The sequence below is a fragment of the Python bivittatus genome, unplaced genomic scaffold (genome assembly GCF_059951505.1).
Source record: "Python bivittatus isolate LINGU-HERP-01145 unplaced genomic scaffold, Pbiv_v1 ctg000330_np1212, whole genome shotgun sequence".
In the NCBI taxonomy this organism is placed as follows: Eukaryota; Metazoa; Chordata; class Lepidosauria; order Squamata; family Pythonidae; genus Python; species Python bivittatus.
Genome location: NW_028277058.1, coordinates 15,573,915 through 15,591,374, shown reverse-complemented (window position 1 = coordinate 15,591,374; position 17,460 = coordinate 15,573,915). Strand labels below are relative to the sequence as shown.

Sequence of the window (17,460 nt, the reverse complement as noted above, 5' to 3'; positions counted from 1 at the left end):
AAAGTGACTTGTGATGGATCAGCGCTTTGTGGATTGTGCTCCAGTTGTTTGCTCTCCTGCATTTTATGATATTTAACATTTTGATGAGACAATAATTAAGTTTCTTTTCCCCTCCTCCCCAACTAACCACAAAAATCTCAGCTTTAGACCATTTCCTAAAATGGCCCCAATTAATAGGAAAAAACACCTGTGTTTCATTACAAAGTAATTCCACTGTGGCCCAGAAAGTGAAAATATAAATGATAGGCTATACAGAATGGAGGGAATAGATTGATATTCTAAAAATCTCGAGACAAACTAGAAAGATATTCCCCCACACAAAGTACTTGATGAAAAGCTCATGGTGAGGGGAAGAGGGAAGATATCCAGCACTGAGGCACTTGAACAGCAAGGTCTTTTCTTATTGTTCTATATGTCTATGCAGAGAGCCAGTTTGGTGTAGGGGTTAAGGCACCAGGCTAGAAACCGGGAGACTGGGAGTTCTAGTCCTGCCTTAGGCATGAAGTCAGCTGGGTGGCCTTGGGCCAGTCACTCTCTCTCAGCCCTAGAAAGGAGGCAAGGGCAAACCACTTCTGAGAATCTTTCCAAGAAAGCTGCAGGGATGACTCCCAGGCAGAAGCCAGGAGTCGGCATGTATCAGTGCCATCAAAAAAAGCCTAGAATATCCTTCCTCAGTCTGGAAATTCTTGATATCTGAATTCAGATATCTGAACAGCATCTTTTTTGGTAATGTACTGATGGAAAGTATTGCCAGTTTATCTACCAATTAAAACATGAATCAGAGTGGGATGATAAGGCATGGCTCATTCTAAATTGTGTATTCCTATTGCTGGGAAACTCTTCCTTTTCTAATATCTTCACATCACACAGTCCTATCTCAGTTTCTGCCCAAGGACTTTAGATCACAAATGCCTTCATTATATCTGTGAACAACTGTCTTAATGCATTTGGCTGAATATTAATCTATGCTTTAATGTTACAAAACATCTCAGTTTTATATTTGCCTTCATTCTCTCATACAAGAGTAAGGAACCTGATATTTTCCAGATGTTTTGGACTACAACTCCTATCACCAGCCCCAATTCTGCAGCTGTAATAGCAACTATATTCAAATCCCCCAGGTAGTTAAATAAATAAGATGGAAACCACTTAGCCAGGAATTTATTCCATATTAGGTAACATTAATATCCAATATGCTTCAATTTGAGGACATTCCACATTAAATAAGGTTAGTGGACCTGAGTCTGAAAAAAAAAATTAGGCAGCCGTTAAATGGTAGCAAAGAGTTAGTGTTTTTTGTAGCACACATCTGTGAGGCATACTATAACATGCAGATTAGGTTCTCTGCATTTCAGACAGTTACTCTGACCAAATGCATCAATGTCAATGAATCTAGATGTTGCAATATTGCATTTTCTAAAAGCTTTCTCTAAGGTTCAAGCACATTATACTTTTCATAATGTGCCACCTTAACTAATGCCAAGTTTCATTAGGATTAATAGCACCTGATGATCCTTTTCATTTCTTCTGATAAGGCAAGGGTGCAAATTCTACATTTCCATGCCCGCATATTCCCCCACTATTGTTCCAAATATTCCTGCTGAAGTATGTTTAATAAGACAGAAGTGAAAAGTTATGGAATATATGGGGAATAATCAGTCTAATTTATTAATTTAATTCAAATTTAATTTACATTAACATTTAATCCAATCCAATCAAGCTTATTTTATTCCTGGCCCCACCCAACCTTTAGATCAGTGTTGTCCAAACTTGGCCACTTTAAGATGAGTGGACTTCAACTCCCAGAGCATGGCTGGGGAATTCTGGGAGTTGAAGTCCACTCATCTTAAAGTGGCCAAGTTTGGACAACACTGCTTTAGATGGTTGCTTTCAGCACGCTACTCACAATGCAAGTATAGCTAGTGGCCAATAAGGTTCTTCATCTCTGTGGTAAGCAGGGCTGCAAAAACCAGGCAATCAGAAGTTAGAGTTTTTATTCATTGTATAATTATCAGATCATAACAAGATGCCTCAAAATAACTCACAATACCAAGAGATATATGGGGCTCAATTAATAACCTGGTCCTAATGCCTGAGCAAAGAGTCAGGTCTTTTGGAAAGATGATAAATTCAAGGCCATCTGGATCTCAGGGACTTGAGGCTGACTCAAAGGGCAGGCATTGAAACAAAGAAGGCACATCTCCTGGGTCCCAATAACATTGTTCAGAGAGAAAATCAGAGCATGCTCACCTTGCTGGATCTGGTAGGATGGGGTGAAACCTTTGGAGACAGGTGGTCTGGAAAGTAACTGGCTCTGTCATGCAGGGTTTTAAAAGTGATAACCTGCACTTTAAACTGAACCCAGAATCCCACTGGAAGCCAGTGTGGCTCTTTTAGCAGTGGTGTCACATGCATGAATCTTGATGTGCCCAGAACTGTGTATGGGTGACTTTCAGCAGGGCTTCCTGATCCAAGAATGGGCACAACTGGCACAGTTGCTCACCTGTCTGGGGGAGTGCTATCCCATTCAGAGCCATAGATGGAAGACCTCCATATCCAGAAGGCCCCAAACCCAACAATCACTTAATCTTCCTAGGGTTGAGTTGTAGCCTGTTTCCCAGTTGCCTTGGGAAATAGCCTTGAAGGCCTCACTTGTACTCTGGAGTGGAGATACATAATTGAGTATCATCAACATATTGATGATAACTTGCTCTGTGCTGATAGATAACCTTACTTAGCAGCTTCATGTTGATGTTGAATATGAGCAGGAAGCGTCAAACCCTGAGCTAATTCACATTTCAGAGGTCTCACCACCACCACCACCACTGACTGGAACCAGCCTCAAAAAGGAAGGAGTACCACCACAAAATCATGCACCCCGCATTCTGAACTCCCCAAGTCAGTTCAGAAAGATCCCATGATTGGATAGCATTTTAAGTCACTGAGAAATCCAAAGGGCCAGGAAGATGCATTGCCCAAGTCATGAGCCTTCTAGAAGTCATCCACAATTGTGATAAATGCTGCCTCAGTGCTATAAGCCAGCCTCAAATCCACCTGGAAAGGATTCAGATAATCTGCTTCTTCCAGAGTCCATTGGAGCTGAGAGCCTACCACCTTCTCAACAATCTTTCTGGAAAGATTGGAAACTGGGTGAAAATTGTCCAGTCTTTCTGGATCCAAGGATGGCTTATTAGGGAGGGGATGGACTACCACCTCTTTCAAAGCAGATGGAGCTGTCCCCTCCCACAAAGGAACATTCACACTGCATGAATACAGCCTTGACAAACCGGGGGGGGGGGGGGGAGACACGGATCTGAAACACAGATGACAGAACTCACAGTCCACTACCACTGGACCAACAAGCTCTAACTTTTGCCAGTTAACCAAACAAGACATGCCTCAGTCAATTCCATGGGACCTATCCAGTCAGAATCTAACTCTGAGCAGATCTGAGCAACTTTATTTGACAGATGCCTAGAATAGTGATCCAGCATGCACTCCCTAGCCCCTCCTAAGCTAAGAAGGGATCTAGTTACCCAAAATAGGGCACTGAATGTCCATCTGCAGATGCAGTAAGGGCAGAAAAGTGAGCCTGCTTTGCCATTCATATTGCTACAAGGTAAGCCCTAATAAAGGTTCTCACCTTTTTTCGGTATTTCTTTGCTCCCATCTAGTGGTGATCAACATTTTTGCAGGCCAGATATGGTAGTCTTAAGTGATAAGCTTTGGGCTGTGTAATATCACATCCTTTCTTAATTATCAGGCAGAGTAAAGGATTGATATAGGATTGAACTTTCCAATTATAGGACCAACATGATGGACATTTTCTGTGAAAATATAACTGCATGCCAGATATTCTATCTGAAGAAGGAATATTAAAACTCTCCATTTTAGGGGGCAATTGTAATCTAGATTTTCCATGTCAGAATCCTGACAGATTCATTACATTATTTTATTGGGTAAATTATAAAAATGGTGAGCCATGTAACAAGATAAGAATTAATCCTCCAAGAACTGCTTCTGCTGCTGTTTCTGCTCAGCCAGATAATTTTGTATGATAGAAAATGATATTATGGTTGTTAAGTTAATGGTGAAGAACCATGTTATTTAATGTAGTTGCACCTTTCAGAGGCATGAGCTCCCAATCCTTGGTGAAAAACTTAAGGTGGTAATGATTTTAGATTATTCCATTTTGGTTGAGAAATTAGTATGGCTAGGAATAGATAACCATTCCTTGTAATCTAATTTAAAGCTACAGATACATTATGACTAGTAACCAGGATGAAAAATATGCCTGAAGGAAAGTTACAATGAAGAGATATAATTTGTTGCCCATTTAGTATGATTTAAAATTGAACATCTGATAAATTAAAAAAAAAGCTTGGTCAATTATCTCTTGAATATTTGTTAAATCATGGTTAAAACAATGTATAAGTTTTTTTTCTGAGCACCTAACAATATTCATACTGTACATAGCTAAATCTGTATCTTATTAAAACTAAAAGCAATTTCAAAGATAAATCCATTGAAAATTCACCCTTTAGGTTCAGTTCCACCTATTTTGTCGAAACATGTTTGGAATGATCCCCTGTAACAAAAGTTTGATGATTAATACATTCTGATGTCCACATATTCTGTAAATATCTATGAGAGTGAGACCCCCAGATAATCAGCCTGTTAATAACTCAAAACAGCTGATATCCCTAAAACTTCCCAATGAGAAAGTATAAGCCATAGATAAGAATTGTTGGACTTTGGACAAAATATCTTTGGAATTTCTCTTAAGTCTTTAATTATCAGCACAAGACTAACTTCCATAGCCTTAGAAAGATCAAAGATCATTGGAGGAGCAGTCATTTGCATGTAAAACTCCCAAGCTTAATCCTGATATATCTGAATTGTTGTTGCTTTTAAAAAACTGAGTAGCAGATCTCTGTCTGGGATCTTGGAGAGCTACTATTAGTCACAGAAGAAAATACTGAGCTAGGTGGCCAAATGTTTTCTTTGTCTAGCTTAAATCATACCTTGGCTGTCTGAGACCAGCTCCCTGTTTCCTCTTGTCATGTTCTGTTGTTTGTCATTGGTCACCTCCCATTTCAAGAAGTACTGCTGAAGAAAGACCAAGGATATTAATGTAAACCAGTTGATTTAAATCTATTAGTCAATACACAAAAACTCAGCTGAAATGCAACTAGTTCTTGAGTAATGGCTACCCGTGAAATGTAAGGAACAAAGTAGCATAAATATGAAGAACATGTTGCTTCAGTTTAGCTGATCTATTGTCTCCTTTTTTAGAAAATGTGTCTGCTATGTACCTTTGACAGGCTTTCCAGCTATAACTAGTTTTGTTATGTAAAACAGGTTACTGACATACTGATAGATTTCCAAAAGTCCCCTCCAAAACATTTCTATGTAATAGAAAACATTTGAATTTTAAAAACATTTATTGGTAAATAAGTTGCATTTTGAAGCAAGATGGGTGAAGTAAACCTTGTATAAATGTAAATGGATGAGGAGACATTATGCCAAACATCTGGATACTTTCAGTGCTAAAAATAGTGCAAGTATTGTGACTGGCTTTCTAAAATAATAATCCTCCTTCTCCTCCTTCTCCTCCTTCCCTTTCTTCTTCTCCTTCTAGATGCAGTTTCTTACAGATCAAAGCAAGCAAATAAGACTATCCCAAAAAGAGTCTGGAGAAACAGGATGCAAGAGTTTGTACAGTGAATAGTGTACCTAATGTTTATATTATGGTAAATTTGAGGGAGTGGACAGAGAAGGGTTAACTAGTTAGGAGGAATGCAGACCTTTTTATCAGGTTTACCCTGGAACATTCCTCTCTTAAACAAAGGACTCTTGGGAAGATTGTTTTACTCAGAACCAGGATTCCTCATCAACACACTCATCTCAGGATGTATTCATTGAGGCATATTGAACCCAGTATCTGCAGTTCCTTGTCTCATGATTTTATACATCCGAGAAAATTCAGCTTTTGAGGAGAAATTTCTGACATCACTGCTTTTGTTCCAAGTTGTAGAATTTCCACAAATGCTTGGTTTGGGTTTCTTTGGTTTATTAATTTTCTCTCTTTATTTAACATATTTCTGTGGTCACACATCTACCAAAGGTATTCTGGGTGGTGAACAAAATCACAATCCATAGCATAAAAAGAAGCAACTTGAGGCTCCTAAAAATTCTCATAAACAACAGATATATCTGCACCCACATCAGACCTCCATTAGCAGCCTGGCCCCAATCCTTGGGGGAAGAGCAAGGTCTTTACCACCTTCTGGAAGACCAGCAGGTTTGGGGTCATCCATATCTCTATATTTGCAATTACAGTTTCCCTATGATTACTTTAGTGTGTGTATTTGCTCACTGTACCTACTACCGCTTCCTCTTTCTCCATGCTGATATATAGTTCTCCCATTGAATCTACATCCTGCAGAGTGTGAATTCATTTTCATTTTAAAATGGCCATACCACCAAGGCTTCAGGGAATTTTAGAAGAGGACTATCCTCCATTGCTTTCAGGGGACCTACTTACTGGTATTTTCTGCTCTATAAATTGATGGAATAGCACTATCCTCTTTGCTTTTGGAGCAACTAATTTCCTTAAAATCATGTTTTAACAGTAGAGAAGAGTGAAAATCCTCTCTCACTCTTGCAGCAGCCATTTCCCACATCCATTATTACAGTCAGGGGGAATAGCACCAAACCTTGTTTCCCAATTCAGGGTCCCTGAGTCCCACTGGTTAACTTTGATGGGCATGTTTTACAACCCCAAAACAGCCATCCATCTTTTCAGCAGGGCATTAGCTGGCAGCCACATGATAATAGGGTGAATGGATCTGGGAGGAGAACAGGGAAGCAGACTACAAGTGATCTCTGCAGTCTTCCTTTCCTACAATCACTTAGAAGCCAAAAGAAAGTTTGTTGAAACTGCTGCATACCAAAGTATTCTCCCTGCATCATTTTGAAAACAGCAGAGCAGAGCAGCTTCCTGCTCAGATCTGTGCACGTATTCAGGTGCTGTAGGAAAAGGATCTGCAGAGGAACAGCAGAGATGTACGGAATTGTTTAGTCTTAAATACCCAACATCTCTTGCCCTGTAAAGGCAAAAAATGCTAGGATGTTGATGAGGACAGAAAGTATAATACAGACTTCCGCTGAAAAATGAATAGGATTTTGCCTGCAAGAGCATGAACAGAAAAATATAAGCAGCTGCCATTTCTATTCTACTCAACTGGCATATTTGTAAATCAACACAAATATTGCAAAATGCCAATAAGCCACAATTGACTCCCATGCAGAGGTAAACAAACCTGGACCATGCTCCTAAAATTTCTGATTCTTGGAGAAATGCAAGAAACAATGCTACTTCCTCCCACGCTCCTTTTAAATAGTGCTGTGGGCATCTGTAGGAGTGGGGTGCCAACATCTGCAAGATAGCTGACTTTGCAACCAAAGCCCTGCCCTTTTGTGTGTGAATGTGACAAAAAAGGTGGATCTTTGACTATGAAGCAGCACAGGCCATCTTACAGATTTTTACCTCCCCACATACAGCATCATCAAAACCCTGCAGGAAAAATGTCAAAATAAATGTTCTGGACCCAAGATAGAAGTAAAATGGACTGGTGATTTTAAATAGAGAACCAACTTCTGCCTGGAGTTTTTGCATAAAACTATGTCTTGAAAAAGACTTTGGAGTTCAGTGTTCTGGCGCAATGATTTTAACAGCTCTCCAAACGAGAGCAGGAAGAGGAAGAAATTAGTTTATCCATAGCGGTTTAACTTACTCTAAAATGTTACCACATCTGCCTGTTAAGCATAGGAAAGAATTCTTTCATCTAACATTTTCTCCATCTTTTGCTATCTTGCTTCCAAGGGTAAAATAGCAATCTATGTTTGTAAAACTCTCAAATACAATGTACTTTTTAAATCAGAAATGAAAATGACTGGTGAGATCCAGTAGTAGTAGTAGCAACTTCTTCTTCTTCTTCTTTTTTTTTTTTCCAAGTCCCTGTGACATTGGCATCAATTCCTCTCCAAACCATATCTGAGATAATAGTCATGGTAGCTTTGCCACTGGTCCAACTGGTTGCAGTCAAGTGATCCTTAGGAGATGGCATGAGCTAGGCACCTATTGGCCACTTTTAACTGATGTAGGCACACCCCTCCCATTCACCTCCTGCACACTGTCTTCCAGGATCATTCTGTTATGAACAGTGGGATAGCTTGTTCTTTCAAACTGGCTTCTTCCCCTATATATAGGTCTCCAAGCCAATCCGTGGCTCAAAGTACTGACAACAGTGATGATGGCAAGGCTGCACAGTGAAGGGGGAGGAACAGAACTGGTTCTCTCTCTCTGCTGTTTCATGGCACAACTTTCCCAACTATCATCTGATAATAGCCCGAAATTAGGCTCCTTGCAGATATGCTGTTTGAGGAGAGTGTCATTCCAAAATTATTCTATAATGCTGATCTGGATGCGGGAACTGTGGAAAGTTCTGGAATGTCCAGTGACGGAAAGGCAAGCATGGTGGATGTATTTGTGCACTGAGGAGTCAACATGAGAACAGAAGTCAGGGAAATGTTGGATGTATGCTTTAATCCAGAGCTGCTGCATGAACAGTGAGACACAGGAAGGCAGGGGTGGGTGTTTTGGCACCTGGAGCAGTTGACAGAAAGTGGGGGCTAGGAGATGGGATATGCATGCTGTGTTCTTCTGAAGCCAAAAGAAAAGAGGCAAAGGGTAGTCAGGCAGTCCAAGGTCAAGGTTACAGGGAGTAATATTTTTAATGTTGAGATTAAACCAAAGTCACCATCTGAGCAAGCCTGGGTTGAGAAACAACAACAACTAACCAGGAACACAGGATAGAAGCCAGATGCCAACGTTGTTTCCAACAACTGAAAATGGGAACAGTTGGGTTTAATTATCTTCCTGTATAGACTCACACAGCTGTGGAATATTTTTGCCAGTCGGCAATGGAATGGTCTGCTGTGTGGCCTTGCATTCATGTGTCCTGGAGGGGCATGCCCATTCTTGTGCAGGAAGATCTAAACAACACCCCTCCCGGAGTTGGGTAAATGGAAGGCATCTTAGCATCCTCTGTGCCACAATTTTCTGGTGCCTCTTCCTCCTGGGAGGCTGCTTCTGCCCTTTGGGGCATGACAAATAGTGCTAAATTAGTGTCCAAAAGGAGCCCAACTATCAACGGCTATCAGCTGATAGTCAGATACCTTTAAAAGAGCCCATGCAAAACACTTGCACAAAATCAGAGCAGGTCTTTACCAGATGTCTAAATCCACCAGACTAGCCATTGTCAAAACTTGCCCCACCTCTATTCTCAGCTCCATCCCACATTAAAGATTGTGACTGGTGGATATTCTTCCACCAGCTGCTTATGTTTGGTAGGAAGAGAGGGAAACAAAGATGGGCAGATCTACCAATTCCTCTGCTTAATATGCTTGTACACTATAAATAAGGACAATTCTATTTGGAAGCAAATGTTATGCTTCACATGAAATTATTAACACTTTTAAGATAAGTCTGCCAATATTGTGACCAGTTCAAGGAGAAGAGTCTCCATGTCATCATACCTCTGGAAGATTGTTCACAGATGCTAAGTTACCAGTGCGGAACCCTGCCACCACACAGGAGCATCTTCCTTGGTAGCAAACATATTGCACATGTTTGAACTGACCTTTACTTTACCACAAATAAAAGTTGTCACATTTAATTGAACTACAGAGCAAAACCTCAACTCATATCTCCAGCAATTCCTTAGCAAGTGAGATATGAGAAAATCCTAAAGACATGTACAGGAAGAAGGAAAAGGAGGAGGGGAAGGAGAAGGAGAAAGATGCTTTACAAACCCTAGCTTATTTTTAAAAGGAAAAAGAAAAGAAAATGCTGATAGTTACTTTTGCTACATGTGCTGCACAGCTGTTTGTCAAAGCACAAGATGTAATTACACCACCATGCATGGTTAAGATGGCTTTCAATGTTCTCTGTGGGGCTTTCTATTTTGACATTTGGTCCTCCCCACTATAGAGACAGATGTTCATGTAGAGCACAAGATCATTCCTATTTTTGCCCAATGTCCTGCTGCTATTGGTTGCTATTCAGTGGCTCTGAAAATCCTCCCCCCATGCCTCTCCATATTAGAGAACATATTAACCATGTCAGCCTGCTCCAACCTAGTGCTCTCCAGAGCTGATGGGCTACAACTCCCATAACTCCCAGCCAGACATTGCCTGTAGTCTTGTACTCCTGGGTTGCTCAGGTTAGCAAAGACAGCTTTATGCAGAGGAGAAATTAGATGCACACAACTACTTTCTATAGCTGTGCTCTGTAAGCAAGGTGGTTTTATCCATTATCATCCAAACATTGGAATCCTTTTCTGAATCAATACCCCTCCAGTGGAATGCCCAAGGTCATACTTGCACTTCACAAACCGAATACAAAATTGGCTCTTGTTGCTTGCATACATTTTTGTTTCCTGTCTCCCTGAACTTCCCCTGCTATGTTTTCATAAGATGTTTTAGTCTGGTAGGAACACTCCCAAGAATTTTCTTCTCTCCAGAAAAGCAGCCTTCTCTTTTCAGTTGCGCCAGCTGTGGTATTTAATTACATCTCACTCCATCGGTGATTTTTGTGTGTTTTTCAGAACTAAGTACACATAAAAAAATCGCAAAGAGGATCTGCTGCTTGGAGGATTTAGTCTGTATGTGTATGTGTGTAAAAAAGCTCTCCAGTGTGCGCACTTCGATGTACCCCTGGGGTTTTTCCTTCTGTGTTTAGTTTATGGCCTGTTGCTAAGGTGAATTTCCCAAGCTGGAGAGTTTTGCAAAAGTCTGGCATGTGCTGCTTCGCTTTGCTTTTATGACAAAGTTTAGCAGGAAATACCCTATTAAGATGTTATCATGTGTTCAGCAAGGCCGTAGTGAGGGTAATACTCACATGAAAATGGGATTTTGCCTTCCTACCTCATGCTCCCAGAAGGATACAATAATCTATACTTTTTATAATGATGACACAGGACTTGTTGTGTGAAGGATGTTTCACAGGCTTTGAGCTGGTAGAAAGCTTTCCTCCCCTGGGTTGGATTCATGTGTTCTTCACTTCCATACTTTCTGCTCTATCTGGAGTTTGCCATATTGGTTTGAATACAAATCTGTTGCACGATGCTTCAGTGCATAAGGAATGTGAAAGTTCATCTTCTTGCTGACAGTAATGCTAACCAGAGACCTGCTCATCTTTATTACATTTCATCAGAGCCTAATTTTTAATATAGCTTTTCAATCTATGCTGGCAAAATAAACTTGCATGCACATGCACGCATGTGCGCGCGCACACACACACACACTAAAGATTGGTTTACTGTTCTGGCTGCAAAAATACAGATCACTGTTAGATGGGAGCAAAGAGATTCAGACATTCCTGACTCTTGGCAGGAATTTAGTGCCATTTAGGGTCCAGATTTTCCAGCCCAGATCTGGTAGCCCCACCTTAAGGAGGTCACTATTAAATCACCATTGATGTGATGCTTAAAGCAGTAACATCTTTTGACAAGTTCACCATAAAACCTGAAAAAAGCCAGACTGGTTTAATGAATTTGAGAGAGATGCTATGCTCATGTTTGCATGAAAGACTTCTTCAGAATCAGTTTTGAGGTGTGCATGATCCTATTAATGGAGTGTTTCTCAACCTGGACAACTTGAAGACGTGTGGACTTCAACTCCCAGAATTCCCCAGCCAGCATGGCCCAGGTTGAGAAACACTGCACTAGTGAGTAGAGGAAGTAGCACATCAGCTAAGTTGATTCCTAGGAATTTGTATGCAAGGTTAAGTAGTTTTGTAAGCAACATTTGTTACTAGCAGCTATATCTTTCAAAATGGCAGAAGATACCTCCCTCTTTTTCATCAAGAGTCCATGTAGTTACTCTCACAGATAGATTTATGATTGATCTCCTTTGGATAGCTTCCAGTTGATTCTCATAATAATGTCATTTTATCTGAGAAAGTAGGAATTCTAAGGGATACCAACAAAATGACATTGGTAGGAGAAAAACAGAGGCGCCTGTGGCAGTAACTGCAATCTTTAAGGAGCAATCCCAGTATTTGCATATTTATTCTGTAATTGATGCATTCATAATACCATCTAGTCTGAAATTGGTTTCTGTTGTTTTCAATGGCATTGAAAGGGGTTTGTCCAACCATCTATAAAGTTTGCAGGACCTTTTTCAAATCTGTGTATGCCCATAACATATAAGGATAGAAATACAAAACACTTGGCAAGTTGAAGACAAAACTAAATTTGATTAAAACTAAATCTAGATGGATTCTATTCAATTTTAATTCAATCAAATACAGTTTAATATAACTGCTTCCCATTTAATTATTTCTCCTTGTTAATCTATTAAAAACTGTGATTTGGTAGCAACATGAAGAGGGGCTGTATGCAGCCTGGGGGTTGCAGGGTGTGTGTCCTGATTGAGATAGTCAGCTGGTAGCTATTTAAGTTAATTATATCTAGTATAGGAGATGAGTTGGGTGGAGTCTGCCTTTAGTAATGTCTTTATAAAAACAGGAAATTATTCCAGTTGTTCTGAAAAATGCAGTTGTGTAGACACTCCTTAAGAAATCCTCTCTGGATCCAAAATTCTATAATAATAATTTTAATTGTATGAATTTTCTTGTAAACTGCTTTGAGGGTTTTTTCCCCCAGTGGAAAGCAGTATACAAATGTTTGAATGAATGAATGAATGAACAAATGAATGAGCAAAATGCTTGTTATACGGTCACAAATATTACCTGCTTGGGCAAGTTGGTCAAGAATGCAGTGGTTATCAAACTGAAAGTTCATTGGACGAACAGATCACGAAAGCCCTTTTCGATTAAATGCTTGATTGCCCTTGTGGCCCTTCTACTCAACTGAAGAGTCATGAAGAATGAATATCTCTTGCCTTGATTTAGCCGTTTCTGACTCTATTGACTATGGTATGGCTCTGAATGGCTCTATGAGTTCAGAAAATAGACATAGCAATATGGTATTTTCTTTAACTTTGAAAATGCAGTTTCAGTATATGATATTGGGGGACTCGTTCTCAATCCCTTGGCATCTGTACTTTGGAGTCAAACAGTGTTCCGTATGATTTCCTTGTAGCCATCAGATGTAGCCTTCCAAGGTTTTGGAATTAAAAGGCACCAGTATGCTGAAAACATCAGACATATTTCTCCTTGTTATTTGAATCAGGTGAAGCAATAGAAATGGTTTGGTGGGTTTCCATTTTTTTCTGAGGAAGCATGTTTGCAGCTTAATGAACTATCTTTGAAGATCCAACAGCATACAGTGTCGTTTACCAGGAATGACAGATTCATTACATCCAATACTCCATGATAGATATTGCTCAGCCAATGGGATCCATGTTATGGTAGCTTCCCAAATGAATTACTTCTGGAATGCTTTAATGCCCACATTTTGTCATATTATGAGTTCTAAAATGATAAAGTGAAATCATGCAAACTCCATTTCATCTCCCTCTCCCAAAACCCACATTATTTCATTAGGCAAAAAGTAATTATTTTCTTACTTTTAATAATTTAATTTTTAAAGTTTTAGGCAAGAAGTAATTATTCCCTTACTTTTAATAATTTAATTTTTATCTATATATCAGATAAAACAATGAAAGAAAACTACAACTTTATAAAATAAAACTATTTCATTCAAAATAAGAACCGCCCCCCTCCAAAATTTAAAGTTTTTTAATGGGAAGGATCAGTTTGCTTACTTTTGCATAATTTGTGAAATCTGGGTTTAATTTTGAAGACAACCATTCTCATTCCAAGAAATCAGAGAAAAAAGAATGGGAGTTCCCTTGTCTCAAATTAACTCTTAAACTGCTCCTAAAATGCTGCAGCTTACACAACAGTGGCAGGCCCTCAGCTGGTTTTTAAATTCTCTCACCAGCACAACTGAACTGAAATAAACATCACAGCCAATCTTCTTTCCCTCCCCTTTTTCCTTTCTCTCCATTGTAATTCCCTGTTCAGAATGAGTTTCGAGGAAGGTAGTCAGAGCTTTGCATAGAAGTCTCATGCTTTCTAGGCATGATTACATCTCCTATGAAAAGTAAACAGAGTGTGTTGAAAAGAATGGGCAAAGAATCCTCAGGGCTCAGAAACAGTTGCACTGTTTTGCTTTCAGCTTATTTTTGCACTGAACTACTAAGCCTACTTGGGAAGGCATTCTGTGGTGACCCTCCATTCATTGTCTTATGCTCCTCCATGGGTCACAACCTCCAGTTTAAGGACAATGTTATAATATAACCTACGGAGCATTAAAGAGTGGACAAGGTCAGCCTGGGTTTAATAATGAGACCATAATGAGATAGTACTTTTCTGAATAAGATATATAAAGCCATACAAATACAAAAGCAATTGCAAAGAGAGAGAGACAGAGAGAGAGACAGAGAGAGAGACAGAGAGAGAGAGAGATGCACATAGACTGTCAAAAAGGAAACTTGACACTAAAGTGTCTAAAGCACAATATGCCTGTGATTTAAGCGCTATTAATTTATAGCAGAGGATTAACCCATATTTAATAACAGATTCCATTTTCTTTAGTGTTCTCAGGAATATACATAATAACATATACACTTACATGCTTAAATGGAAGCAAGATTGTGCCTTCCAGTGTAGTCCATGTGACCAGTCACAGCTTCTTTATTTCATTTATGATAGACATTGCTATGCTCAGTTACAGTGATGATGACTGCACCATTGGGAGACCTGAAAGAACAGGTGAGGAATAGATTATCATGGAAAAAAACTATGTGGCCACTAGGAGTCAAAAATAATTTGATGGCACATAATCAATCAAGACATTGTTATGAAATGAGATCTGATGAAGGGCTATATGGAAATAGTTTAATATATTAAAATAAATAATATACAAATAAGTCCTCTATCTGGCAACCCTCCCAACTCCTAATTTCAGAGCCAGTTTATTCTTTATGGTCCAATTCTGATGAATTCGATCCTACTGGCTGTACCCTGATTTCCTGGGATACTGTATATCAATAACCTCATTATCCACTTTGTTGTAAGTGCAGGTTTAGCCATTGTGCTTTCAAAAATTTTAGGATGTGAACAGTGAGCACACTAATGCTAAAAATGAAATAGGCCAGTATAGTCCCATTATCTCCTCTTTTGCACAGTGAACACATGAAGGAACTAATCTACCCAGCCCCAATTTCATTTGGCATTTCTAGTTGACAGGTATTCCATGAAAACTTCTACCCCCATAGCACTAAAAACAAAGTAGCCATAATGCTATACTTTATATCATTCTAAGCACTGCAAAAGCCTTTTCTATTTTTCTACCAGTCAAGGTAACTCAAAGTGCTATGATAAGGAGAGTCATATCATTTCCTTTATGCAGTGAAGAGAACTGTGTTACTTCCATAACATTCAATGTAGTTTCCTCACATAGCCCTACTACTTGTAACTTTTCTGCCATAGCATCTTACCCTCTCATTCAAGCTTACTTACAGAATTGATAAAGGTAGGAATTCCAAGCACTAGGCACTTTTGCTGGCTTGATTTTATCAGATGTGAAAAACTTCTTAAAAACTACTCAAGAAACAGTGCCACAGAGAATGTCCAGAGGGGAAAAAATCACTTGAAGGTGAAATACAATTCAGTGACTGCCACAACTTCCCAATAATCATAGAATAATTTTAAGCCATCATCTTGGGGGGGGGGGGAGAATACTCATAGTTTTTTCCCTTTGATGTCTCTTGATTTCTGTTAAATGAGATAAGATTACAGATCTTAAAGATCATTCATAACACATATTGTAAATGGGCTGAATATCACAAATGACTGTGTGCCCAAATATATGTGTTATCCTATTTTGTGTTCCATTGGATTTGGTGGTTAAGGACAGCTAACCAAGGCTTCAGGGAAACAGATGAAATAGCTATATTAGTATCTTCGGAGGATGGTCCATAAAGCCTCACAATAATTGCATAAGTAATAACTACAGTAACTATAAAGTCCTCCAGGGGCTATTTCAGCCCTAGGTTATTGCTAGTTTGCCAATCATTGTGACTACTTGCCTTTTCAGCCTTTTTCTGAATAGTCGCTAGGTCTAATCAGCATTTCTCTCACTTGGACTACCATATTCTGGTCAGATTCCTCTGAACTGCACCTACAGTATAAGGTCTCCAAATCTGGACATTCTCTCAGTTGGCATATAGTAAAGGCACTGAATCTCATCTACTGCTGTATGCATGTTTATGGTCCCTGCTGAACTCTACAAAAGCTAGTGGACATGTACATATTGCATATAATTAAACACTCTGGAAACCAGGATCCTTGCCTTTTCATCTCTCTCTCTCTCTCTCAAAACTTTTGTCAATGTAACCTTTATCTCTTCCTACTTGTTTTTGTTTCCCTCAAGTTTGCCATTAAACACACACATATACATTGCACAATATCTCTGCTGGCCAGCTCCACCTACATATGTTCAGTTTTTCCGTGATTCATCTCAGATGTTCCTCCTGCTTAAATTCTCATTTGTATTTGTTTCTATCATTCACCATATGTTCTCAGGTTATTGCAGTATCATCCATCTTCCAATTTAGAGATTTGGATTAGCCAGGTTTCCTATGGAGAATGGTTGATACACATACACACATACGCACACACACAGATACAAAAATAAGTATCAGCGCCACCATCATCACTGCAGTTTATATATAAGCCTCCAGTAATTACTAATACAGTAGTCATGCAAGGCTTTTTTTTAAAAAAATGATGTGCATAGAGAGTAAAGATGAAGCAAACAAAAGGAAATGCAATCAATATATTCTGAAATAAAAACTAAAAGAAATTGTGGTGCAGAAGCATGATTAGTACATGGTAAAGTTCTTAAAAAAAGAAAAGAAAAAGATGGCAGGTAGGATATAGCCAGGTCCAAGAAAATGGAGGATCAATGTCAAGTGAACTGGAATTCTAACTAGTAGCTTAGACTAAGCTTAAACGAAGCATCTCAGAAGAAGAAGAAGAAATCAAGAAAAAGAGATGTGAACGGCACAATCATGACGAGCTTTGCAAGCAAGAAGTTTATAACCAACTCAGGCAGAAAAAAGAAGTCAGTTCAGAAGGGAGAAAGTCGATCAGAATGATCAGATAAGAGACCAAGATAATAGCTGAGCTGAAAATGAAGATAGCCAAAACGTTCAGAGCATAATGTCTGAAATTCCTTCCAACAATGGCCATAGGAAATGTCTGTATTTTTTTTCCTGAGTAATGAGCTTGTGTATGTGTGCACGTCCTCTCCAGAGATTAATTAGGTTATGTGCATATGTGATGTATGTATATGCATATGTGTCTCTCTAAGGTTGGCACTTAGGCATTGCCTCTGTTGTGTATGCCTGTGTGTGTGT

The 17,460-nt window shown here is 39.2% G+C and overlaps 1 long non-coding RNA gene across 3 annotated transcripts in view; it reads right to left on the bottom strand.

The window, feature by feature from the left end:
- Nucleotides 1-17,460, bottom strand: part of LOC148215900 (uncharacterized) — a 93,509-nt gene that overhangs the window by 66,481 nt on the left and 9,568 nt on the right. For 2 of the 3 annotated variants that reach the window (XR_015796382.1, XR_015796384.1), the window contains exons 3-5: nt 16,533-16,678; nt 14,670-14,797; nt 5,025-5,109 (exon numbers count right to left, since the gene is read on the bottom strand). This is a non-coding gene — a long non-coding RNA (uncharacterized LOC148215900). The remainder of the gene's footprint in view (nt 1-5,024; nt 5,110-14,669; nt 14,798-16,532; nt 16,679-17,460) is intronic. The other variant, XR_015796383.1, reaches the window with a different exon arrangement.